The sequence below is a fragment of the Pongo abelii genome, chromosome 16, assembly GCF_028885655.2.
Source record: "Pongo abelii isolate AG06213 chromosome 16, NHGRI_mPonAbe1-v2.0_pri, whole genome shotgun sequence".
Taxonomy (NCBI): domain Eukaryota; kingdom Metazoa; phylum Chordata; class Mammalia; order Primates; family Hominidae; genus Pongo; species Pongo abelii.
Window position 1 is genome coordinate 101,937,730 of NC_072001.2, and position 26,251 is coordinate 101,963,980.

The 26,251-nt window shown below is 41.9% G+C and overlaps 1 protein-coding gene across 3 annotated transcripts in view; it reads left to right on the plus strand.

The window, feature by feature from the left end:
- Window positions 1–26,251, plus strand: part of IGF1R (insulin like growth factor 1 receptor) — a 315,543-nt gene that overhangs the window by 114,324 nt on the left and 174,968 nt on the right. Inside the window, 1 exon segment of one of the 3 annotated variants that reach the window (NM_001131787.1) lies at window positions 14,039–14,505. The exons of the other annotated variants lie outside the window; for them this stretch is intronic. The gene's annotated coding sequence lies outside the window, so the exon portion shown is untranslated. 3 annotated transcript variants of the gene reach the window in all.

Sequence of the window (26,251 nt, forward strand, 5' to 3'; positions counted from 1 at the left end):
GTGTGCTTGTAGATGTCACATACTTCTACTTCCAAATGAGTGGGTTGTCCAGGTGTGCTTGTAGATGCCACATACTTCTACTTCCAAATGAGTGGGTTGTCCAGGTGTGCTTGTAGATGCCACATACTTCTACTTCCAAATGAGTGGGTTGTCCAGGTGTGCTTGTAGATGTCACATACTTCTACTTCCAAATGAGTGGGTTGTCCAGGTGTGCTTGTAGATGCCACATACTTCTACTTCCAAATGAGTGGGTTGTCCAGGTGTGCTTGTAGATGTCACATACTTCTACTTCCAAATGAGTGGGTTGTCCAGGTGTGCTTGTAGATGCCACATACTTCTACTTCCAAATGAGTGGGTTGTCCAGGTGTGCTTGTAGATGCCACATACTTCTACTTCCAAATGAGTGGGTTGTCCAGGTGTGCTTGTAGATGCCACATACTTCCAATAGGGCTCTGCAGCTGCGGTGTCACCTTGCCCAGCGTGACCTCATTAGCATGTATGTGGCTTTCAGTGGCCATGTACTGTGCTTCTAGAGCTTTCTTTCCCATCCTGGATGCTTAGGAGGGGGCCGTGCTTTGTGTGTGGCCAGGCAGAAGTGCATGTTTTAGCTTTTCAGTTCTCCTGAATAAAACAAATGTTGATAAGAACACTTGGCATGGCATCTGATTTGTTCTTGTGAGGGCTGTATTAGCAATAAATAGACATTTAGTTTGCATATTTAACACCCCATCTTCTTTCAGCCCACACCTCTTCACTACAGGATTAGCTTTTCATTACTTAGTAGAGCTTTTAATTACCTGAAGCTTTCGTGTCTTTACTGGGATATAACTTTTCTCCTCATTAACCAGAAAAAGTCACAGAAAATCTTGTAATTTATAATGGAATGGAGTAATATTCACAAACAGGCTTTAGCAGGATTTTTTTTGTTATTGTATTTTTTTGTTGTTGTTACACTACTTTTATCACAAGACAAGAAAGAGGGGAACTTTTAGAAGTAAAAATTATGTGCTAAAATAATTAACCTTCATGAGTAACACACACAGAATGTTGGTATAGTGTTTGCACCAGAGGAATTACATATGGAAGAATGCTGGGATCTTTTACCAAATAAGGGAAAGTAGAGTTCGTTACAAATAGAGACTTCTAGCACAGAAAAGAGGACATTTTATAAATACTGTGAAGCATTTTCAGAGATAATTAAATAATAGAAAATATTAAACCAATTTAAACAATTTGTAGTTTTTTTCTAATAACCAGTAAGTTGTTCGTCTTCGGATAATTCTTTTATACCCGTTCTATTTCCAGCTCCACTGAGTGCCCATGTGTTTTCAGAGAAAACAGGAGTCTGTTTTAGACTTCCTCTTTGGTATATATGGTGGAAAATTTGTTTAAAATTTTTTTTTATAGAGGTAAAATTCATATAACATAAAATTGTCCATTTAAAGGTGAACAACTCAGTGACATTTAGTATATTCATACTGTTGTGCAATTGCCATCTCTATTTAGTTCCAAAATATGTTTGTCACGCCGTAAGGAAAGCCTGTGCCCCTTAAGCAGTTAATCCCCATTCCCCTTTCCGCTCGGCTCCTGGCAACACCAGTCTGCATTCTGTTCCTGTGGACTCACCTGCTTTGCATGTGCACATAAATGCAGTTATATAATATGTGACCTTCTGTGTCTGGCTTCTTTCACTTAGCATAATATTTTTCAGGTTCATCCACGTTGTAATGTATCAGTACTTCATTCTTTTTTATGGGTGAATAATAGTCCATTGTATCCAGTTGTATCCAGAAGATTTGCTTTTCATTGCCTAACTTCAGGGCTTCAGACACCTCAATCTTTGTTCTGAGATGGATGTAAAGTTAATGTATATCTCTCTCACCCAGTGATCATGCCAACACCTTTTTTTTTTATTTTTTATTTTTTTTTATTTAGACAGTCTCGCTGTGTTGCCCAGGCTGGGGTGCAATCTTGGTTCACTGCAACCTCTGCCTCCGAGGTTCAAGTGATTGTTGTGCCTCAACCTCCCAAGTAGCTGGGGCCACAGGTGTGAGCCACCACACCTGGCTTTTTTTTCTTTTCTCTTTTTTGTTTTTGTAGAGATGGAGTGTTGCCATGTTGGCCAGGCTCGTCTCGAACTCCATGTTGGCCAGGCTCGTCTTGAACTCCTGGCATCAAGTGATCTGCTCACCTCAGCCTCCCAAAGTGCTGGGATTACAGACATGAGCCACCTTGCCTGGCCATGCCAACAATAATTATTTAGAAGTATGTTGAGAATACATCCCAATAATAGAAGTGAAAGCTCTTTAAAAAGAAAAATATTCTAAACTTACCAGCTGATCTTATGTTTCATTTAGAATGGCTACATTCTTTGCAGTACCCTAGGATTGTAGAAATTCTCCCCCATGATTGCACAACCCACTCCTTCTCAGCCAGTGTGCACCTGGAGTCAGCTGTGTTTGGCCTTAAGGTGTCCATGTCCAGCAGGGAGAGGGCAGATGGGTCAGTGTTGTCCTGCTAGTGATGAGTATCCCATGGTGGGCATGCTGATGCCATGCAAGGGAGAGGGTGTCTGGTTCTGTGCAGTGGCAGTGGTGCAACCCTTTACCAAGGTACTGTGGGAACCTGGGTTAGGGCAGGAGGAGGAAGGTGTTGTCTACAGACTGCAGGGCTTGGAGGCAGCCTGTCATGGGGAAGGGCATGGGTGAAGGGTAAGCCGGGACCCCAGGCAGGTATGGAGCAGTTCAAGGCCATCAAGTGTGCTTCATTCTTCAGTCGTTAGGGTAGCTCTGAAAGGTTTTTCATTGAATCAGAATTCCCCTAATTCATGAATTCTAAAGCTTAAGTAAACTCAGTAATAATAAACTGTCGATTATCCAAGTGATGAATATAAATCCATAAGGTTTTCCAAATCCCCAGAAATCCCTTTCCTCTCCCACCTGGTTTTGCTGAGCACCTGTCTCTTTTGTCTCTTTTCTGATTCCCACCTTTCACTTTTCCTCCATTTTTCTGCTTAATGGATTTATACTTTAAAGTAGGTATTCTGAAAATTCCAATTTTATGAATGGTGTGACAATGAGAACTTTGATCCATTGAAAGATAAAAATAATCATTACATTTTATACTTCAAGGGTCATCCTTAATATTCTTCGTATTTTTAATATAGCTGCATGATTTGGGTAGTTGAGTTGGGGATTGGATAATGTATCTATCGATTGATTAACTCTGTGCGTCCATACATACCCCTCTTTATATCCCTGTGGTACCTTTTTAGTCCTCTTGTAAAAACTTGATAATGTTAACCTCTGCCAAAGTTGATGCAGTTGTTGTGAGTGGTGGGACGCAAGCGTGTTGATTTATTCTTGGAGATAGCAGAAACAGCACCACCTTCAACTGTTTTGTCATGATCATCTTGTAACTATAATTCTGTGCTAAGTCAGAATTAATGTTATTTTGTTAATTCAGGTTATTGTGAAAATCTCCACAGGAGGTTATTTAAGCAAGTAACAAATTTATGATTCTGTTTGTAGAAAAACTCCAGCTCATCTAGCCAGCTACATTATTCCAGGGCTGCGTGGTGTCAGCGTAGGGACCAGGCTCAGTGTAGAGACCAAGGGTGCCTTTCCCCTTCCTTTCCGCCCATTAATTGCCTACCTGCCCAGTGGTACCTTCTGAACTTTTATAAATCCAGATAGGATTTCCACATGGTTCATTAGAATTCATTTATTTTTTTCATCTGTATTTCTTTTTGTTGTACTCTTTAGATCATCATTTTTAGTTACTTTTTACATGCATTGGTTAGGTTTTTCATGTAATCTCTCAGTAGGCATACTGGGGGGTTAGTGACCTCAGTATTTAAATTTTTCACAGGCAGGATGAAATGTCTTTTCTGAGTGTGAGTATTTCTGCTCCATTCTTCTTTTCCGGGCAGGCTCTTATTCCATGCCGCGGCTTGGATTCAGGGAGCACTGACACTTCGGGCAGGGTCACTACTGCTGTGAAGGATGGAGGGCATTTTGATACATGCGGCATAACTGTAATTAGCCGGTGGGGCTTGGTTTGTGCTGTTTTCCACCTCTTCATCATATTTTGGAAAACTGAGGCCAAAAGCAAAGTTCATTTTCCCCTTTAAAAGCTTCTTTAAAAAAATGATGAAAGAGCTTTATCACTGTTTTGAATAACCCAGAAAATATTTCTTATTGTCAATAATCTGCAATTTGCAAGTGCAGTGACTCTTGTAGGTAGATTTACCTTGAGTTTTTTGAAACAGTAGAATTAATATATTAAAACATATGGTTTTTAGTTAAAATAGGATGTTAAAGGAATAGAGCGCACGAACAAAAAACTTTCCACTTGAACCCATTTTGTTTCATCTGGCAGTGGGTATGGTGTCCCTGGCAGGATAGGGCTTCCACCTCCCGCTGGTGCCGGTAGGACAGGGAAGAGGTGGGGAACACTGTGTCTCCACCTCCCAAGCGTCTTACCTCCCAAGTCAGATCCCTGGCATTGTTTGAATACTTGCGTGTTTGTGTGTGGGGTGATGTTTTCCTGAGAATGTGGTAAAATAATAGAAGGTCCCAGGGTTCCTCAATCTGCAGACCACAGCTGAGTGGTGTGTGCCTCTAGCCATGAGGTGAAGCATAGGTGAAATTCAGATCCATAGGAAGACAGACAGACTTTGCAAGTTAGTAAGCTAACTTGCTAGAGGAAACGGTAGACTCCTGTGCTGGTTGCCAAATAAAAAGCCTTTCTCCACAGTTGTGTTCTCATGTACACCTTCAGGACCTTGGATGAACTTGTGTGTTCAGGAAATTGGGCACCGAGATTTTTTTTGTATTTTTGATTTTAGTTGATATGTAGTCCTTCCAAGGAAAGTATTGGTTGGATGCCCTTTCTACACTGTGGCGTTGTGCAAGAGGCATCAAATTTTAAAGCAAAAGTGTACAACCCAGCCGGGCGCGGTGGCTTACGCCTATAATCCCAGTACTTTGGGAGGCTGAGGCGGGTGGATCACGCTGTCAGGAGATTGAGACCGTCCTGGCCAACATGGTGAAACCCCATCTTTACTGAAAATACAAAAACTAGCTGGGCGTGGTGGTGCGTGCCTATAATTTCAGCTACTTGGGAGGCTGAGGCAGGAGAATCTCTTTAACTAGAGAGTTGGAGGTTGCAGGGAGCCGAGATCGCGCCACTGCATTCCAGCCTGGGTGACAGAGCGAGACTCCGTCTCAAAAAAAAAAAAGCTCACAATCCGGCATGGTGGCTCATGCCTGTAATCCCAGCACTTTGGGAGGCAGAGGTGGGCAGATCACGAGGTCAGGAGATCGAGACCATCCTGGCTAACACGGTGAAACCCCGTCTCTACTAAAAATACAAAAAAAAAAAAAAAAAAAAAAAAGCCGGGCGTGGTGCCGGGTGCCTGTAGTCCCAGCTACTCAGGAGGCTGGGGCAGGAGAATGGCGTGAGCCCAGGAGGCGAGGTTGCAGTGAGCGGAGATTGCACCACTGCACTCCAGCCTGGGTGACAGAGCGAGATTCCATCTCAAAAAAAAAACACACACAACAGCAAAAAAACCTCACAACCCTGGTCTCCCAGAGCTTCCATATTAATACATCTAGACAATGTGAAATGCAAATCCACTTAATAATTGATGCAAAAATAATTTATTTGACCTATTATTTTAACTCTTTGACATAAAATCTCTAAGTCAAAATAATCAGCAACAGTTTTAAGTGTATAAATATGTATTTCTTTCAGTTCTGTGAACATTTTTAGACAGGAAGATTCTTGATCTTCTTTGTAAGCAAATAGCAGCAAAGAGTAACATTTCTGCGCCTTTGTGGTGTGTACCTTGTGACTAATTTGTCCATGAAGGGATAGGCATTGTGTTTTGTTGCTTAAGTCGCTTAAGGCCTTTAAAGCATTTCCAGACTCACCTATTTTTGCTGTAAGGGGTATAAGGTGTTAAAAAATGAATGGAAGTTAACTCATTCTCACCTTGTCTGCTAACTTCCTTTTGTTCTTTTTCTGTAAGAACTCATAAAGCTGTATGCATCAGCTGCTCCCAGGGGCCTTCTAAGGCCTCAGTCCAACAACAGTGCTACAGGTGAGGAAGGAAAAGAAGACACTATGTCATCATGTCATTCTTTTAGACTTGGTAAGAAGTATATTCAAGCAGATCAGATGCTCTCAGAATCACAGCGTGTTGTACTGCTAGTAATTAAAACTGAAGTCCACATTGAATAAGAAATAATTTTTTATTGATTGCTGGCGTTTGTGTAAAAGGTTTAATTAGACCAGGATATGGAGGGGACTTATCGACAGTTCCATTATACATTGTTGACATGGTTATTTTCTGTATCTCATTTTGCCTGGGAATTTGTCATTCTCTTCTATTTTCTTATCAGTAGCACTGCTTTTACACTTACTAGATAGCTGTTTGTCTTGCTTATTTCAACTTGTACATGGCACATGCTCAAAGGTTTTTCCAGGCAAAATTTCTTTAAAGCAGGATTTGAGATTTTCCATCCGCTTCCGTCTGGTGGATTATTCTGGTGAGTGTTAATTTCCTGTCTTTGTCTTAGCCTCTCTGTGGTCTTTGGTTGCCTCCTTGTTCTCTGTAGATCTCCTGAGTTGGCCATTAGCTGTCAACAGTCAGCACTTGCTGCCTCTCAAGCCTCTTCCCCTCCTGGCTCTGCCCCGGTTTTGCTCTCTTGACAGGGATCTAAGTTGGGATTCTTTCCAATGTGGAATCCTGGGTGTCCACCGTGTCATTCTGACTTCCAGCTGTTAATGAGTGTGACCATGGGCTGAATGAATGTCTCTCTGCTGGGATTAAAAGTTAGGGGAAGGCAAAGATAGGTATTGCGTGTTCTCACGTATACGTGGGAGCAAAAAAAGTTGATCTGTTGGAGGTAGAGAGTAGAGTGATGGTTACCAGAGACTGGAAAAGGGGGTGGTGAAGAGGGGTAGAGAATGAGTACAAACATTCAGTTAGATAGAGGGAATACATTCTAATAGGGTGACTATCGTTAACAGTAATTTACTGTATATTTCCAAATAGCTAGAAGGTTAGAAATGTTCCCAACACATAGAAATGATAAATGTTTGAAATGATGGATATCCTAATTATTCTGATCATTATACATTGCATACATGTTTCAAAATATCATATTAACCCCATAAATATGTACAAATATTACACATCAATAAAAAATAAAGGGGAAGACATAGGTGTAGGCATAGATTTTTATCCTGAGAACCTTTTGACAGGGAAGACCAGGGATGGTTTTAGGGTGTGGGGAATCTTGTGTAAGTTGGCCATTAGCTGTCAACAGGCAGCAATCACTGTCTCTCAGGTCCCTCCCGCTCCCGGCCCTGTCCTGGTTCTACTTGCCGGCAGGGATCTAAGTTGGAATTCCTTTCCAACATGGAATCCTGAGTGTCCACCACGTCAAAATTGCGTCAAAATTTGTCTGTATGCATTTTTCTTGGTAGAAGGGTCCCCAGAAGTCACCACATTCTCAGAGACTTCTGATCCCTAAAACTTTGGATCAACAGTCAATAAAAAGGTCCCAGTTGTGTCTTCTTAGTCCCCATAGCGGTACTTTTGAACATTTAAGGGTGGAGAATCGCTACTGAGGACTTTCTTCTGTGGATGAAACTTTGAATGAGGATTGTTGGTGAGAGTTGGATTGTTGTATGAGGAAGTGCACCTTGGAACCTAATGGCGTCTTCACGGAGGGGAGTCAGTTGTGGCACTGTTTGTCTGTGTATTCCATTCATCATTCATCCCTCCATCCAAGCGCCCACATGGAGCTCAGAAAGATGACTAACACATACTCCTTGCTGCTCCTGTTTTTCTAATGTGTGCTGGGACCATTTACATTTAGTTCTTTGGAGAACACAACTACTTAGGATTTTTGTTGTTGTTGTCGTTTTCCTGTACATTGTCTTCCTATTTCCCTTCTGGGTACCCACCCTACCCTCTCTCCCCTTCCTCACTGCTGTTTCGTAGGGGTTCCCAGATTCCTGTGAATAAAGCAAACTGATGTGCAGATGTGTGTGCTTACATATGTGAACGTATTTGAGGAGGTAAGAGGGACCTGCACAAGGCTTTAGTGAGTAAGCTGAGAAGTTATTTATATATAGTGAGACCCAGTAAATGGCGATGTTGCAGGTGAGGCAGTTGATCTGGTCAGAATATGCCTCCAGAGACATCACTGGTGAGGCCTGCATGCAGGTTGAAAAGAGTGTATCTTACTTCTAGGCTTGGGTTTCCCCCTGCAGCTCACTTATGAATAAGAGCGTATGCAAGAGATTTGAACATTTTCATGTTCAAATGAAACATGAAAAGGGAAAAAAATTTAAGGTTATGGTTAAGTTTGGATTGTTTGCTTATTGGTTTGGTTATTGGCAATTGCTACAAAGTCCAGGGTGTTCTTTGTTTATCAGCAGCATGCTTATCAAGTTACTGACATTCTAGCTGAGTTTCCTTCCCTCCCTCCTTCCTTCTTCTCCACTGACATTTTTTTTTAAATAGGTAGGGAGGCATTTAATCTTGTAGCAGCATGAGAATAGCTTAAATGTCCCTCCTCTAGCAGTATGTTTATAGCAGCGTAGGTAAGGAAAGCCCAGCTTGCACAGCTGAGCTCTAAAGCGCATACATCCCTTAAGTTCTCATGCACACACTGGCCAGTGAGACCCCCAAACTGCGAACAGAGAATTCTAATTGAAGTAAAAGCACGAAGTTTTTCTTTATTGACCATGTAGCAACTGTGGAATCATTTGAAAATTTCTGAAAACACGAAACAGGTGTTTATAAGGAATTTTCTGACTTAACAAAATTTGTGAAATACCAACTTTACTAAAAACTACTAATTTGTAATTTTTTGATTAATAATTTCTAGTCTGGGAAAGAGGAATTTTTTTAAAATCACTGATATTTTTGATATACTGTTGTTTTCAAATTGAGTCCTCATAGTGTAGTCAGCTCTGTTCTATGGAATTAATATTGAACAAGCTGTTCTGAACCTAAGAAAGGTTTGTAAAAAATAAACATGAAGGAAGACTTCATTCAAGAGGTGACTTAAAAAATATTATTGTTATTATTATTATTATTATTATCATTATTATTATTTTAAGAATTAGGTCTCTGTTGGCCAGGCTGGAGCACAGTGGCGCAATCATAGCTCACTGAAGCCTCGAACTCCTGGGCTCAAACGGTCCTCCTCCCTCAGCCTCTCTAGTAGCTAGAACTATGTATGTGCACCACCACACCCAGCTAATTTTTTTTTTTTTAAACTTTTTTTTACTTTTGAAGAGGTGAGATTATAGGCACTAGCCACTGTGCCCAGCCAAAAGGTCACTTTTTTTTTTTTTTTTTTTCTTGTTGGGGAGGAATCAATAACAGGAACACCAGTCATGATTTGGTGTTTTTTCCAGGGCAGACAAATAAAGATCGTATTATGATGTTTGTTATCACAGAATGTGTTTGCTTTTGATAGGGGTTGGGTGCTGAAGGGTAAGTGGTTAGAATCATTCTTTTTCTAAGGGTACAGTCATTAATACTCCTTGATTCAAATCACTATTTAAGTTATAAATACGTGGATTTATTTTCTAACCAAAATTATAGCATCTTACCACATATTTGCATGCCTCTCTTGAGCTAACTACTGGTGATGATTCTTAGCTCATCTGTGGCCAAGTATAGATAAGAGAATTAGAAAGTTGTTTCCAGTGTGTGAACTTTTATGATTTTCTTCCTTGGTTACAGTACTCAGTTCTTTTTTGTTTTGTTGCTATACAAGATGAGTAGCTGGTGGCTCAGATGACCCCCATGCTGCATGTACAGTCCCATCCAGAGAGTGTTGGGGGCTGTGTAAACCTTGAGGCTCAGCGTGGCTGCCATTTTCCTAAAAGAGAAGTATGGCTGCTGTTGGCTTCAATGTTCAGCTTTACAAAAATTCACATAATTAACGAAGATCAAGGCATCTGCAAACATTAATGTGAACACAAGGGACAAGTCAATTCCCTGAGAGGGGAAAAAGTTAAAATGCTAGATTGCTTACTACTCCAAACAAGGCGTTCTGAAGAAGTATGTGCAATTTTGGCACAAGGATTAACATGGAGCATTACTTAGGCCATGGGATGCCTTGGGGGACATGGATCAGCAACCATTTCCTTTTGCTCACAGCACCCAGATTTTGTTCTGGGGACCACTCTTACCTGCACTGCATAGCAGCCACACATTTTGGGTGAAATTAACCCCAGCTAGCATTAGAGCATCCTCCCCTCCCCAAAAGATGGACTATACCCCACACTGTAGTCAGCAGGGAGGCATTTCCTGGCCACAGTTCAGGTTGATCCCTTAGAACGCTGCTCAGAACTGTGGTTTGGTGGTTCTGGGAAGCAGTGCTCTCTCTGAATGTGAATAAGGATCCACATAGCTCCAGTAGGTGTCTGAGGCCATCTTGTGATCCGGGGGGAGGCCAACCTAAGGACAAAGCCATTGCGGGGTGAAAGACAGGGTTGGAAGAATCACTGAAAACCGCAGTAGTAGCCCAGAATAAACTGTGCCTGAAACCTACCCTATTTTTATATTTTTTCCAGTTTTAAGGAAATAAATCCCCTTTATTGTATAATAAGTTTGAATCAATTATTTTTCTCTCTTTGGGATTGGTTTTTGGTTAATCTCAGCAATTCAGAAATAGCTGAAGAACTATGCTATGGGTTTAGACATCATGCTGTGACAAAAAGAAGAGGATCTTAGAAGCGGGGAACATTCACTGAAGTTTTATGAGCCTTTCCTGAATCCCTTCAAATCAGATCAAGTTCTCTCTCTTCTGTGCTTAGAAATGCTGCCTGTTAAGTCACGTTGGCTACAGCACCCATCTTGGATCCCTTGTGATTGCAATTGTAAAGTAGATTCTAATGGTCTGAATTTGAGGCCAAAATACAAGACAGATCAAAAATGGAGAACATATTGCAAATTTCCCCACAAAAGATTGAAGGATGCATTTACCATTGATTGCACAAGAACTGCAGTGTCTGTGCTTTTAGGCATGGAAAATGCAGGGTTTGACTATAGAGTTTAGATTTTAAAGTTGAGAATTGTTTTTTTAAGAAGAAATATAGAATGTTATTCAGTCCTAAAAAGGAAGGACATTCTGACACATGCAACAGCATGAATGAACCTTGAGGACATTATGCTGAGTGAAATCAGCCAGTCACAAAAGGACAAATACTCTATGTGATTTCATTTAGATGAGGTTCCCTGGAGTAGTCGCATTCAGAGACAGAAAACAGAATGATGGTTGCGGTGGGGGGGTGGTTGGGTGGTTCGGGGAAGGGAGCGGAGTGATGGTTTCACTTTTGCAAGATGGAAGAAGTTCTGGAGGTGGCTGGTGGTGATGTTGTACAACAGTGTGAACGTACTTAACACTGCTGCACTCTATACTTAAAAATGGTTAAAACGGTAAATTTTGTTATGGATATTTTCCTACAATTTAAAAGGAAGATGAGTAGTACTCAGCTCATTATTGGATATTGCATCAGAGAACTGGAGGTAGGGTCTCACTTACTAGTTTTGTAGCTCAGGAACCTGGAACCAGACTCCTTCTCCAGCTGGGCAGTCCCAGGTTTGAGTCCTGGCTCCACTGGAGGTTCTCTGACTTGGAGGTTAATAATAACCTGCCTTAGTCCCAGAGTCCTTAGAGGGAAAATAGGTTGTAATACCTGAGTCCATGTGCATCAAGCCCTTGCTGGTTCCACGCCCCTGGAGCACTCAGAAATGGATGACCCCCAGCTGGGTCAGGCCAAGTCCTCCCTGCTGTAGCAAGCAGGACCATTGCCTCACTCCCCTCCACCTCCACATGGAAGGTGCCTTTTGTGTCCTGCCCCATCTCTGTTTTAACAGTCACAAGACGATAGGCAGATCTAAACTTGTTTGCACATTATTATCACCTGGGGAGCTTTTAAAATTCCAAAGCCAGGCTGCCACCCCCACCTCTAGACCAACTGAATCACCATTTCTAGGGGTGGGACTGGGCATCCGTGTTTTCGAGGCTTCTGGGTGAGTACCTTGTGCAAACAAGTTCAGGGACCGTTGCCCTAGACATTGTTCTTCTTCCCCTCATGTCTCAACCTGGGCCTCCTACCACTGCCACCACCACAGCTATGCCACCTGGGAAGTGTCCCAAGCCCCCACTTCTGGGGGAAGCAGCTGGGGAGGGGTCTTTGGCCACCTCTGCAGCTATAAGGATCAGAGCAACACCTAGCTTCTGTGCCTGTGGCCCCTGCTGGTGCTGGGTCCCTGGTCCGCACTGAAGGATCTAGGCAGAGTACAGTGGGTCTCCCAGGTCAGAATCCCTTGGGCTGCTTGTTAAAGCTCACAGGGCTGGGCCCCACCCCAGGGTTTCTGATTCAGCAGGTCTCGGGCTGGTTGGATGATGAAAATTTGCATTTCTGTCAAGTTCCTATGTGATCCTGTTTGGGGTCTGGGACCACACTTTGAGAACCACTGGTCTATTAAACAAATCTTTGCAAATTAGGGAGGTGTGTTGTGGGAGGAAGAGACTGATAGTTGAAAGAATATTTGCCTAAATACAGTGCCTAGTATTTGCCAAGTACGCAGCCTTCTTTCTGGCTTTAATCATACAGACTTTCTCAATCACATGTAATTGCACATCCTTTAAGCAGCTTTTGACTGACTTTGGTTTTCTCTTTTGTGGCGATTTTCCTTAAACTCCCGAAGGGAGGGTGGATGGGGCAAGAGAAATTTTTGTTTATTTTAATTTAATTATTTTTTATTATTTATTTTTATTTATTTATTTTTTTTGAGACGGAGTCTCACTCTGTTGCCCAGGCTGGAGTGCAGTGGTGTGATCTCAGGTCACTGCAACCGCCACCTCCTGGGTTCCAGCAATTCTCCTGCCTCAGCCTGCTGAGTAACTGGGTCTGTGGGCATGTGCCACCATGTCGGGCTAATTTTTTGTATTGGTAGTAGAGATGAGGTTTTGCCATGTTGGCCAGGCTGGCCTCGAACTCCTGACGTCAGATGATCCACCCGCCTTGGCCTCCCAAAGTGCTGGGATTACAGGTGTGAGCCACTGCGCCCAGCCGAATTTTATTTCTTTAAAAAAGAAACTTACTAGTTATCAGGACAGTTGTGTTCCTGGTACTTGATTTTTGTCAACATTATTTTTAAGAGCCTCTTCCCTCCTTCCCCCTACCTCCCTGTTGAGCCCAGGCTCTGAAATAGCATAGGTGCACGTGAAGTTCCCCTACCTGCCATTACCAGACATTGGTGCTGGGCAGCCCTCACCTCCACCTCCTCTCACCTGAGGCCACAGCGGTGTGCAAGGATGTGGTCTGTCTTGAGTGTGTTTTCAAAGCAGCTGTTTGGTCTGTGCCTTGGATGTTTTTCCACAGATAAGCCCTAAAGAGAACCACATCTTAAAACGCCCCGTGACCTTGAATGGTCTTTCCGGAGGGGCGGCTGGATTTATGCTCTCATCGTCTCAGGTATGTGTCAAGCCACTGTTGTTTCAGAGCTGGACACAGGTGCTTAGGAAAATTCCTCACTGAAGGGTTTTCAGGATTTACAAGTTCTTGCTGTTTTTGTGACCTTGTGTGGTTTCTGGTTTCACGGAAGGCTTTGTTTCTTGGTTCTTGTTGCTGCTTTCAGCCTTGGCCTGTAATCACTGGGCGCCAGGGAGGGCTGTGGTCTGTTTCCCGGGGTGTGCTCAGGGGTGTGCTCAGATACCGTGTCAGTTCACATGTGTTGCTACAGCAGCAGGGGGCCAGGCAGGAGGGGCGGGTGTCCTGAAGCACACTCAATTTGCTGATCAGGGCCTTCACTTGGATTTTGCACTTGCCGCAGTGGAGACATTCCTCGTAGCTACTCAGTGTGGTTTGTTTTAAGTGGGCCATCCCTTAATTCATGTGACCTGGAACTTGGTTAATGTACTTGCCAAGGTTAAAGTTGAGACGCTGTTTGTTAAACCTTTCAAAGAGGGAAGAAGGTTGCCTTGAATTCAGTTCCAGGGTTTGGGAGTCTGAGAGGGAGGTGGTGAGGGGCCCGGGGAGGCCCTGAGAAACAAAGTGCTGGTTAAGGACACAGTCTGCTCACCGACCTCGGAAGTCTCTAGACTTCTAAAGAAGTCCAAGCAAGGAATGATGACCAAAGAGGAACCTCAAAGGTGCAGGTGGCTCTGGGATCTCCGGTAGCACATCTCAGTGATGGAACGAGCTGCTGAGGAATGACCCCCTCTGGGGGCTGTCCAAAGTCAGAGCAGACACAAACGTAGCTCTCCAGGCCCCATACCATGGTGGGCAAGAGGGCGGCAGGTGCATCCTCACAGTTGATGGGGAGAGCAGCATTTCAGCCTACGGAAAAGAGAGCCACACAGATGCAAGATGAGGTCTGCACTCACTTGCCTGGTCATGCAGAGACGGAGCTGGGAGCAGCTGCATGACTTTTCAGAGAAGTAGCACACGTTTACTGTAAGGGTCCCAAATGTAGACCACTGCAGATGGTAAGGTCTAGATGGGAGGGACCAATAGTAGGGAAGTAGGGGAGAAGAAAGTAAAAGCTTACAGTATAAAGACCCGTAGATGCTCTTTTGTTTTTGATGTGTGTACGGGGGGGTTAGGTATTTATTGAGCACCTACTGCATGACAGAGTATTCAGCAATGACAATGCAGAACTTAATAAGAACAGGTTCTAGACTAATCTTTTAGGGGGTGGGGATAGAACAGAAATAGGTAATTATGTCCTGAGAACATGAGAGAGTGTTGGTGGACAGAACGGTGATGTATCCCCAAGGGCAACTGAAGCCTTCACAGGAGATGCAAAGCCTGTACGTGGTCCTCGGAGTCATGCTACATGGTGACTAGTTATCTTAGTCATAGGAAAACGGAGAAGCTGTGAGCCATGTTCTATCTGTCTTTGTGGGCATCATCTTCATTATTTGAACAATTCAGAGTGCTTGATGCCTTTTGCTTCGTTCTCACAATTCTTTGACACTAAGTTGTGGGCTTGGGTTATAGTCATTCATTCTGTTATTCATGTCATCTTGTCCTACCCCTCCACTTCACAGATGAGAAGACTGAGACCCAGAGAGGGTCATGGTTTTCAGCTAGCCAAATGGTGCAGAAACCCAGTGGTCACAGTGGCCCTCTAGCTCTTTCTCACCCACAGGGCCCTTGACAAGAGCACAGTCTTTCTCCAGGGGAGCAGGGTGGAGGAGTGGAGGCAGCCCTGGCCTGGGTGGCCATATCCCGATTTCCTCTCCCTTGGCCCGTAGCTCTGTATCTTGGGTGAGGTGACAAAGTAAGGCTGCTCCTTGACTGTGGTCCCTTTTGTGTCTGTCCTGCACTGGGCCACCTTCCCAGGGGCCTTGCATCAGCCTGGTAGTGGTGTTAGTGGCCTTGAAGTGAGAGTGGGTGGATCACACATGGCAGATCTCTGGCAGTGACCTTTACTGTGGATTTCCAGTGACTGATGATAGCCTCTTTGGAAGTCAGCATATTCGTAGCTCTCTGTCTTTTGAAAACAATGGAAAAACCCACCACCAGCCCCAAAACCAGCTGTCTTTCTTCTTATGAATAGATATCCATGAAAAGCAGAAGAGTAGTTTCTTGTAAGTACTCTGGGAGTGCATAATACATTTTAAATAAGATTAAAAATTATGTTTTATTCTTACTAGCATCACTGTCAGATAATTGAGCATGAGAGCATTCAGTGCTGTGTGCTTGGTACGAAGTAGTAACATCAATTCAGTGTTCAGTACATCCGCTTTGTTCAAGAACAATGTATTCAAGGTCAGTGTATTTTGGCTGTGCTACAGAGTTCTGGAAATTCCCAAGAGAATAAGTTTTCACCTGTTATATAATCCAGCACAAATGACTGTGTAGCAGCAACCTCATGTTTTAGTGATGACTTTAAAATGCGATTGATTCTAAAATTTAGCTTTTAAAAATTTTGACTTAAGATTTTCTCTTAAGGTTTAAGGTAGGCTTCTCCTTTATTAATTTTTTCAAGAAATAAGAACACTGCTCTGTGCTATGTAGCATTCTAAGCACTTTACAGATACTAATTCATTTAATCCTCAGCCTTGTTAGGTAAGTACTGCTATTCCCACTGTACGGATAAGGAAACAGTGTCAGAGAAGTTAAAACAAGTTGCTCAGGGCACACAGTCAGCGGTTTGGACTACTTCAGTTTCAGATAATCACTGTGAAATTTTACTGTTTTGAGCTACACATTTCAAAATCTTTTCTGATGCGGAACTGTCATTAAATCATATAATCCACTTCTCTGGAGTCAAAGGTTGACAACACATTAGCACTTGACTCGAGCCTCTCCCTGGAGGAGGACATTCCATCTGCAGGGAGCCGAGTTGGAGGCTGGAGCAACTCTGGAACCACAGCCCTCCAGTAGAGGGAACACGAGAGCAGTCTATCTGTGGAGATACCCTGTTGGCACAGAGGTGAAGATGGACAGAGGCGAACCCAAGCAAAGAAAGTTAATTAGCAGAGTTTTCTCTCCAGGCTCAGTGGGCAAGTCAGCCTGGGGATCTGGAGTTAGTTCCCTTTTCAGCCGTGACCATTGAAGACATTCACCACGTTCTCTGGCTCCGGGATGTCAGCTGTGGTAGTGACTTGCATGGGACGTTATCTGACATACCTCACACACTTTAACTCTACCTCTTCAGAGTTTGTGGCCAAGAATGGAGCCAGGTGGCTATTTTTTTTTTTTTAATTTATGTAATAACAAACATTCGCATTTATTGAAAACTTATTCCTGTGTCAGGTACTTTTCTAAGTGCTTTGCAATGTATTGTCTCATTTAATAGTTGTTTAAATTAAGAGAGTAGGCCGGGTACGGTGGCTCACGCCTGTAATCCAAGCACTTTGGGAGGCCGAGGCGGGTGGATCATCTGAGGTTGGGAGTTCAAGACCAGCCTGACCAACATGGAGAAACCTCGTCTCTACTAAAAATACAAAATTACCCGGGGTGGTGGCGCATGCCTGTAATCCCAGCTACTCAGGAGGCTGAGGCAGGAGAATCGCTTGAACCCGGGAGGTGGAGGTTGCGGAGAGCCGAGATTGCATCACTGCACTCCAGCCTGGGCAAAAAGAGTGAAACTCTGTCTCAAAAAAAAAAAAAAAAAGAGAGAGTAAATAAAATTGTAAGGTGAATATGTAATCTACTTGATGGAATTTTTTAAACTACCTTGAAAAGTTTTATAATTTCCTATTTACAGATGAAATTAACATACTAATTATAAATCATGCCTCACTATTCACTTTAGGCAGTCTATCTCCTTAAGGATCTCCTTACGGTTTAGATAGATAAGTGAATTGCTTAATGTTTTTGGAAGTAATAGAACTGCATTTCTTTTTAATTGAACAATCCAGATAACAAGAAGTAATTCTAATAGGAAACTTGCAGGATGTATTTACAGAAAATCTACACAATCTTACTGAACAATGTAGAAAAGAAGATTTACCAGCCTGGGCAACATGGCAAGCTTTGTCTCTTAAAAAACAAAACAAAACAAAAATTGGCCGGGAGTCGTGGCATACACTTGTCATGTCCACTTCTCAGGAGGCTGAGGTGGGAGGACTACTTGAGCCCAGGAGGTCAAGACTACAGTGAGCCACGTTTGTGCCACTGTACTCAAGCCTGGATGACAGAGCGAGACCGTGTTTCAAAATAAAAATAGATTTAAATGAAGCGAAATGCCATTTTCTCTAGGTGAGAAACTGGAATATTATCAATGTCACTTCTTCCCAAATTGATTTATAATTTAAAAACAATGTCAGTACTTCTGCAGCTTGTTTGGAGCTTGATAAAATGACTGTAAAGTTTTTCTTGAAGCTTTAATAGTGAGGCAGGTTTAAAATTGGGGGCAAAAAAGAAATGGGTTAGGGTGTAGAAGGGACTTGCCTGATCACTTTTGCTAGAAATAAATGTCCCTCCAAATTAAATTACTAATGTTGCACATCAGATCGTATTTAAACCCATTAGAAGATTTTACTGTTCCATTAGAACTACCCATAACTGGTGAAGACTCTGCTTATAGTGGAACCTAGTTTCTCAGTTTTCCATTTATATTTATTTACCTGAGCTTTTTGTAAAGTAGCAAGTACTTGGCTGAATTTCTACTATTTATCAAATGCTTTTTGAGTAGAAATAATGAGTTAATAACATTTAGCCTTTTTTAGTAAATAGTATAAACAAGATAGGGCAAATATGTAAACTACTTAGAACTTTATATACCTTGTATATTTTGTACCTCTTATTTGCATATGCATGTCACATGCTCCTTATGTACCATGTGCTGTTACTGTGCCGGGGTACTGAAGCTACATCGAGTCTATTTCCTGTCTTTGTAGACTTGATGGATAATTTGGACAACATTGTGATATTCCAGGTTTAAGAGTCTTAAGGTTTAAGACTACATTAAATGTTAATGTAGTCCAACATTTCTCGAACTCTGAAATCCTCTGAGCATCTTTTCATGCACTGGCCTAAAATGTTTTCATAGCCCAGCAAAAGGCTGATTACCTTATTTCCCTCCTGTTGATTTTTTTTTTGAGATGGGGTCTTGCTGTGTTGCCCTGTCTGCTTGTGAACTCCTGATGCAGGTGATCCTCCTGCCTTGGTCTCCTGTTTATGTTTTAAATAGCATTTCTCAAACCTATTTGAGCAAATAATTTTCCTGTTAATATGTAGTATTCCTTGAAATAATTGAATTTGTGGGTCCCTAATCTAGGCACTTTTAAAAAAGAAACAAAACTCAGTAACACATTTGGATAAAAACCTGAATATGTCCATTTTGGGATGAAAGGAAGCAGCTTTGTTTACCATGTTGAATTAAGTGGAAAACATCTTATTTTAATCATGATTGATAGAAATCTAAATTTGTAAATCCTGATTTTTTTGTTTTTTTACAATGAAAATACATTTTACACGTCACCATCCCCTTCCCCATGAAGTCTTCATTACAACTAATTTTGAAAATACTCTCTCATTTATTTATATTATATATGCATATGTTCTACTGTGTAATTTTTAATACTTAAATGGGGTTATCTTTTTGCATTGTTCTGTGTTCTGTATCTTTTTTCAGCTTAATAATTTACCGTGCTTATAATTATTGTCAGTGCATGCGGACCTGCTCTTTATGCATTTTAAACCATTGCATAAAGCTGGAATGATGGACATGATTTCTTTAATCACTCCAAATTAGGCATTTAGTTGTTTCCAGTTTTTTAGTATTACAAGTAACTCTGCAGTAAACATGTCTTGGGTATGCATTCTTTTAGTTTAAAATAGTCTTGTTCCTTCAGGAAGTTGCTCAATAATAGACTTAGAAATTGTTTTGTGCTAATTACTGTAATTGCTTATTTTAAGATCTCCTTTTAGTTTATTGTTTTCATAGTATATAATCCTGAACTGTTACAACTGAAATAGTCCTCGAGATAAGAAAGCTATGTAGCTTAAAGATAGGATTTCTAAATAGAGACTTAAAAATTAACCTTTTTGGAGCTGCGACTTCCTGATGAAGTGGCAGCACACAGGCTGAATATGTTCTACATCTGGATGGCCCAACATCACGATGCTGTGATTTGCAAGAAGCTGTCTGCCTGCCTAGGCTGCTGGAGGATGGCAAGTTAACTTATTTGTTGTTGGGAGACCTCCCCCCGCCCCCATTAAAAAAATTATTTTGAGATACTTGTAGATTCACATGCAGTTTCAAGAAATAATAAGGAGTAATTCCATGCACCATTTTCGTCCAGTAGTAACATTTTGTGAAACTAGTACAGTATCACAGCCAGGATATTGACATTAATATAGTAAGGATATATTTCGTCACCACAAAGGTACACCTACTTCCCTTCTCTCTCTCTTCTCTCCTTCATGCCTGGTTACAAACTAACCTGTTCTCTCTCTATAAAATTTTACTATTTAAGAATGTTCTATAAATGGACTCATATAGTATGTACTCTTTTGGAACTGAAGTTTTTCCATCAGCATAATTCCTTGTAGATTCATTCAGGTTGCTGTGTTTATCAATAGTTTGTTTCTTTTTATTGCTGAATGGTATTCTGTGGGGTAAATGTACTACATTCCATGAGCATGGCATGTCCCTCTGTTCATTTAGTTTTTCTTTGATTTACTTCATTAGCATTTTGTAGTTTTTGTAGTCCTGTGTATGTTTTGGTAGAGTTATACCCTAAGTATTTAATTTCTTTGCTCATTGCCAGTATATAGAGATACAACTTATTGAACTCACTTTTTAGTTTATGCTAGTTTATTACTAGTTATTAATATATGCTCAATATATGTAAACTCCTTTTATTTTTATTAGGTGTCACTTGCTAAATTTTGTGGAGAATACTGATGCTATTGCTAGAAAGTGCCGCTGTCACAAAGTGGGTTTATATATAGTACCACGCTATCCTTCTTCCTAGGCTGGCTTAGAAGTTATTTATGTGCTATATGCACATAGAGTTTTTGATTGGTCTATTGCAAATACTATGGCATCTGAAAATTTTTTTTTTTTTTTTTTTTTTTTTTTGAGATGGAGTCTCCCTCTGTTGCCCAGGCTAGAGTGCAATGGCACAGTCTCAGCTCACTGCAGCCTCAGCCTCCCGGGTTCAAGCGATTCTCCTGCCTCAGCCTCCCAAGTAGCTGGGATTGCAGGCACCCGCAACCATACCCGGGTAATTTTTGTATTTCTAGTGGAGACAGGGTTTCACCATGTTGACCAGGCTGGTCTCAAAGTGCTGGGATTACAGGCGTGAACCACTGTGCCTGGCCCCTGAATCCTATTTTTAAATATAAAAAGTCTTTTTTCAGCTCTGGATTATGGTGCCGAAAGCTGGTATTCTTCTCATGGCAGTAAACAGAGAAGTCCTAGGGGTAATCTTACCCCTCTGGGGAGTCCAGGATATCTGAGCATCTCCCTTTTCTTTTTACTGCTAGAAAGAATTTCTGCTAGTAGAATTTTTATTTTGGCCAACTCTGACCCCTTAGGTTGATATCAGAATGAGGTGTACCAACCTAGGTGGTCAGAGTTGGCCAAAATACACATTTTCCTGCTGAGCAATTTAGTCTGGGTTAAGTCATACTTGACCATATGCCCTTGTTTAGTGTCCAGTTTGTGAGCATTCTTTACCTGAGTTATTGTAATTCTAATCTCTTATGTAAAACTGCAGGTAGTCAACCCTTTGTCTCCTTCAGTTCTACATCTGTGGATTCCTCCAACTACAGATTAAGAATATTTGGGGGGAAAAACAGTAAAAAAAATTAAAATACAACTATAAAGATAACAAATTTAAAAACTAGTATGACAACTTTTTACACAGCAGTTTTATTGAATATTGTAAGTAATCTAGAGATGGTTTAAAGTCTGTGAGAGGATGTGCATAGGTTATATGCAAGCACTGCCATTTTGTTGCAGAGACTTGAGCATCCAAGGATTTTGTATCCGTGGGAGTCCTGGAACCAATCCCCCTTGGATAGTGAGGGATGACTGTATTTACAACATGTCTAGATTTTCAACAACTTGAATTAAACCAGAAAGAATATGAACACGCAGAAGTTCATGTGTATATATATGTGTGTGTGTTTAGAAGGGAGCAAGCTGTTAAACATGGGAAATAGTTGCTAGTAGTTTGTAATTTTATGATTACAATTTTAAAATTCAATTTTGCAACTGGAATTCGACTTGATTGGTTAGTGCCTTACAGTAATTAACCTCCAAATCATCAGAATGTCATCTTGTTATTTAGGGAGTTGAATCGAATTTTCTTGTATACAGAATGCTTTTTAGAAACAATACGCCGTATATCGAGTCTGTACCGAGAACTGGTTGTACACAGTCAGATACTTGCAGTTCTTTTGGACTTGAGTTTCTTTATCCTATCAGATGTCACAATTCCCCCTTCCCTTTGTAGCATATGAAAGTAGTTGTGTGTGTGCACTGTATTTGGGAATATCAAGTAATAGAATCTCTAGAAAACATTCACGATTTCAGTCCCAGGTAATCCAGAGTTAAAAATAATATCCATAAGGAAGGGTAGCAAAATTTAGATTTTAATACTTATTATAGGAGGCGTGTTCATTGGCCCCAGGGGCACAGGCTTTAGCATCCAGAGGACTTTAGCCCCAAAGGTTTTGTGGAACTTTTCCAGAGTCCTTACCAGTACATTGGGAATAAATGGAATGCCTTTGGAAGTATTTTGAAGATTGAATTCGATAGTGTAGGTGAAGCAGTCTAGCCTGCCATGATTGTGCTATTGATGCAAATATTCTCTAACCTGTATTATTTTTCCTTGGAGCTCGGGAAGTGATCCCCACCCACCTCAAGCAGTAAAGGAAAGAGAGGCAGGAGGGTCTGCCCATGTGAGGTGCCCCAATAAAGGATCTGTATTGTAAATCAGGAATGTAGGTATTGGGTTTCCTTAAAACAAAGCACACCTACATGACCACTAGCTGGAGCACAATGTGGGCTCGGTCTGCTGAAAGAGTCAGTTGGTTACGGCTGTCTAATCCAATTATGGATGGTCCCAGCGCTCAGCCTTTCAGCTGCTGCCCCTCCCCTGCAGACTCTGTCTCTCTCACCCTCCCTTTTAGGGCTTGGTCTGTGGCTACCCCAGAAATCATGTGCACTCCTGGGCTTCAGCGAGTACAGCCTTGTTAATCCCAGACATGGAAAGCAAGTTGCCTAGGTCTACAGATGAGTATTCAGTTTCCCCACCAGTTGACCTCAATGCAGGTTTTGTTGGTTCCAGTCATTTGGGGTCAGCACCTGTTTGAAGCCAGGACACTTAGAACAAGGTGGAGGAAAACCTGAAGGTACGTACAGTGTGGTTTCCTTGGCTCATCTAACGGAGAGTCAGAATAATTAGCCACATTGCAAATTGTCTTTACTCTGTGGTTTAATTGTTAACCAGGGAGTTATTTATTAATTTATTTATTTTAAACAAAGAAGAAAACACCTCTAGATCTTTCTGGGACAGATTGCCCCATTGAAAGAAGGCCACGTGCTGCAGCGAATGGCCAGGCCTCGGGTGTGGCCACGTGCCTTCCAGCTCAGTGGTTGCTTTGTGCTGCTTTGCGTATTTGAAGACGTGGATGAATCAAAATCTATAAGCCTATTTCAGTCAAGTATTCTAAGGAACCTGGAAATGGGATTTCTCTGTTGCCTGTAATACAGTGAAAAACCACTGTCTTTTTTGTTGTTGCATTGGGGAAAGAAAGTCCAGGTGTGCATGTACATTTTCACTCATAGGATTTTTTTAGAATAGTTTGGGGAGGACATTGTGCTCTGGCCAATGACTGGGCCAGTGTCTGGTCACAAGATGATCAAACAGGTGCCTGCATGACTGTAGGACAGAGAACTGGGCAGCTGGAGAGCCTGTCTGAAATGTGAAGCCTTTCCCCACTTTGCTGCCATCCTAACCTTTTCTCAAGTCATGGAGAATTGATCCTTAGACATTCCTTACCTCTCTCACCCACTTGAGGATTGCTCAGAGCCCAGGTTTCGGATTGAAATAGCACTATTTCTGGTTGGTGATGACATTCTGTAAGCCAGCAATGTAGTTTAAATATCCACAAGAGCGCCCCGGTTCCGTCAGCACCCCTTAGTAATTGGTCATGAGACTGGAACCTCCTTCGGGGCTGGGACTCGGGCAAGGGAGTTAAGTAGAGCTTCTCTTCCTGGGCTCCTGGGAAGGATTCATGGCATAAAAGTGGGACTTCAGCATTCTCCGGGCGCACCTGTCTCTGTTTTTGTCTTCTCCTGAATCTTTCTGGCCTGCAGAACAGAATAAAGTCACCCTGTGCCAACCTGACTTTTGTTCATGACTATATTAGGGGCACGGATAGAAAGTGCCCCCATAGCACTCTCAGATAAAACACCTTCAAACAAACCCAGAAACCCATGCTCACAAAACCACCCACCTTAAATTATGAAACTTTCAGGCTGACTAAATCCTGAAGGCGTTGGAGCCTGAGCAAAGGGAAAATGGTTACACAGAGCTTTGCCCTTCCTAATCCAAACAAAAAGCTCTGTAACCCTCCCCCCACCTTTGCTATCAGTAAATCTTGGACCTTTGGGAAGTAGATGTAGAGTATTGATCCTTAAAACAGAGACCTCTTACCCTAGGTAGATTTCTAACTGAAGTGGGTTCCACATTGGAAGTACTTTGCAGAAACTTCTATTACCGCAATTACTTTTGCACCAACAAATAGTATCCTCAGCTCAGAAGGAAAGAATTGGAACACTCAGCTCGAGGTGTCTGGTAGGGACATGTGTCTACTTTTTGAATCAGTTGTATATGTTTTTGTTCCTGTGCCTGGAGGCCCTTTGTGGTGTGAGAACATTGAATTTGGAGAGGGAAAGGGAGACAAAAGAGAAATGGGGTTGATGCTTAAGGGAAAGGAGGGTTTTTAGTTTGTTCACCACGCTTGATGACAGATTTGCCTCTGGATCCTCAGGCCATGTTCCTATGGTGGATAGGGATCTCTCTCTCTCTCTCTCTCTCTCTCTCTCTCTGTGTGTGTGTAAATAGTGATTTCTATAAGTTAATAAAGAATGTGGGGTGACCTCCTACACATGCCCATATGATATTGTGTAGGAACAAATGCATGGTGTGAATGGATAGACTCTAATCTGAAAGCATCAAGTTGTGTGCATCTTCTGCAATTAGGAATCTGCTCACCAGCATGAGTGCTGTGGTTTCTGTAGTTCTGGGATTCAGAGGAGCATTTTAGAGATGTAGGATGTTAGAGGAGGAGGTGCAGGGATCTCCCCTTGGGTAAAGAGTGGAGACAGTCTCTGAGTCATGATCTGGGACCAGTGAAAGGTCAAAGGGAAGAACTGTCCTGTTGTCTGCTAAGTCACAGGCTTCCTTCCTGTTCTCTGAGCCCTGTCACTTACCCAAGGTACAGCGACATTAGTGTCTGTTTACACATAACAGACATCTCTTTCATAAAATAATTTTTAAGGCATTTGTTTGGTAGAAGCTTCCCTATTTGGGGCAGTCTTTTCCCTGACTGCATGTAAATAACTTCACAGTTTGCGCAAGTTTGCAAACAGTCTATACTGCTCAGCCTTGATTCGGCTACCCAAGGATGCGCCTGTCCTGCTGAGCTCTGACAGCTCTGGGAGGCCAGTGAGGCCTGTCCTAATCCCTGTTCTGGCCGGTGATTCAGCTCCAGGTGGAGGCTGTGCAGAAACAGCCCCGGTCATCTTTGTGTGAAATACATTTGTCGTCTGCTGATATCTTCATGGTTTTCAGCAAAACTGTGTACATTTTTTCTTTACCATTTCTCCGTAGTTATTTCTAGCATTTTTTTTTCAGCTGATGAAAGCAAATAAAGGATTTTTATGCTCCATAGTCAGTCAGACATTGATTTCTCTGACTTTTAACTTAGTCATTTTGCAGTGGCTTGCGTGTGTGTGTGTTTGAAGTCAGACTGTGCTTCCACAAAAAAGCACACGTAGGCTTATGGCTCAGTTTACTTGTTCCAGCTCACTTTCCTGTTCATTTACCTTCTTGTAAAATGGAAAGACAAACAAACAGACCTTAAACTTAACTCAGATCGTGATTGCCAACTTTTTTCTCTGTGTGTAAGTAGTTGTATTATTCCTAGGTTATGGCATCTTGATTTGTCTTTGAAAGAAAAAAACCCTCACTGAGTTGACAAGGACACATTGTTCTAGGCTTGTACAATTGTGCCGATGACGCTTTTTCCCATTGGAATGACAGGGATGATAAGGTCGGCCGGCTAGCCTTTTTTTAAAATGTAAAAACCCACAACTTTAATTTATAGCATCATCATTTTCCTTATGTATGTAGTATGTTTCTAGAAGAATCCAATGTCAGATTCTTGCTTCTGTGATCACGATCTTGTTTTTGCCCTTTCTCTGCTCACCACCTCCCTGCCCCTGAGTCCGAGTCCTCTCCTTTGAGGAGGTGGTCAGCTTATATTGCAACATTGAAAATGTTATACCTTACAAAGAAGGTGATATGCCATTTCTTAATTATAATGATGTGCAACAGTGACTTCTGAAGTAGACCTTTAACATTGGGCCGCGCAGCTTTTTCTTTGGAGGAGGGGCATTTCAAACTGGATGATGCTCTTATAGTTTAATAAAGAAACAAGCAAACAAAATAGGCTATACAGGGCATGTGTTCTTAAACTCTGTGACAGTGGAGGTGAACCC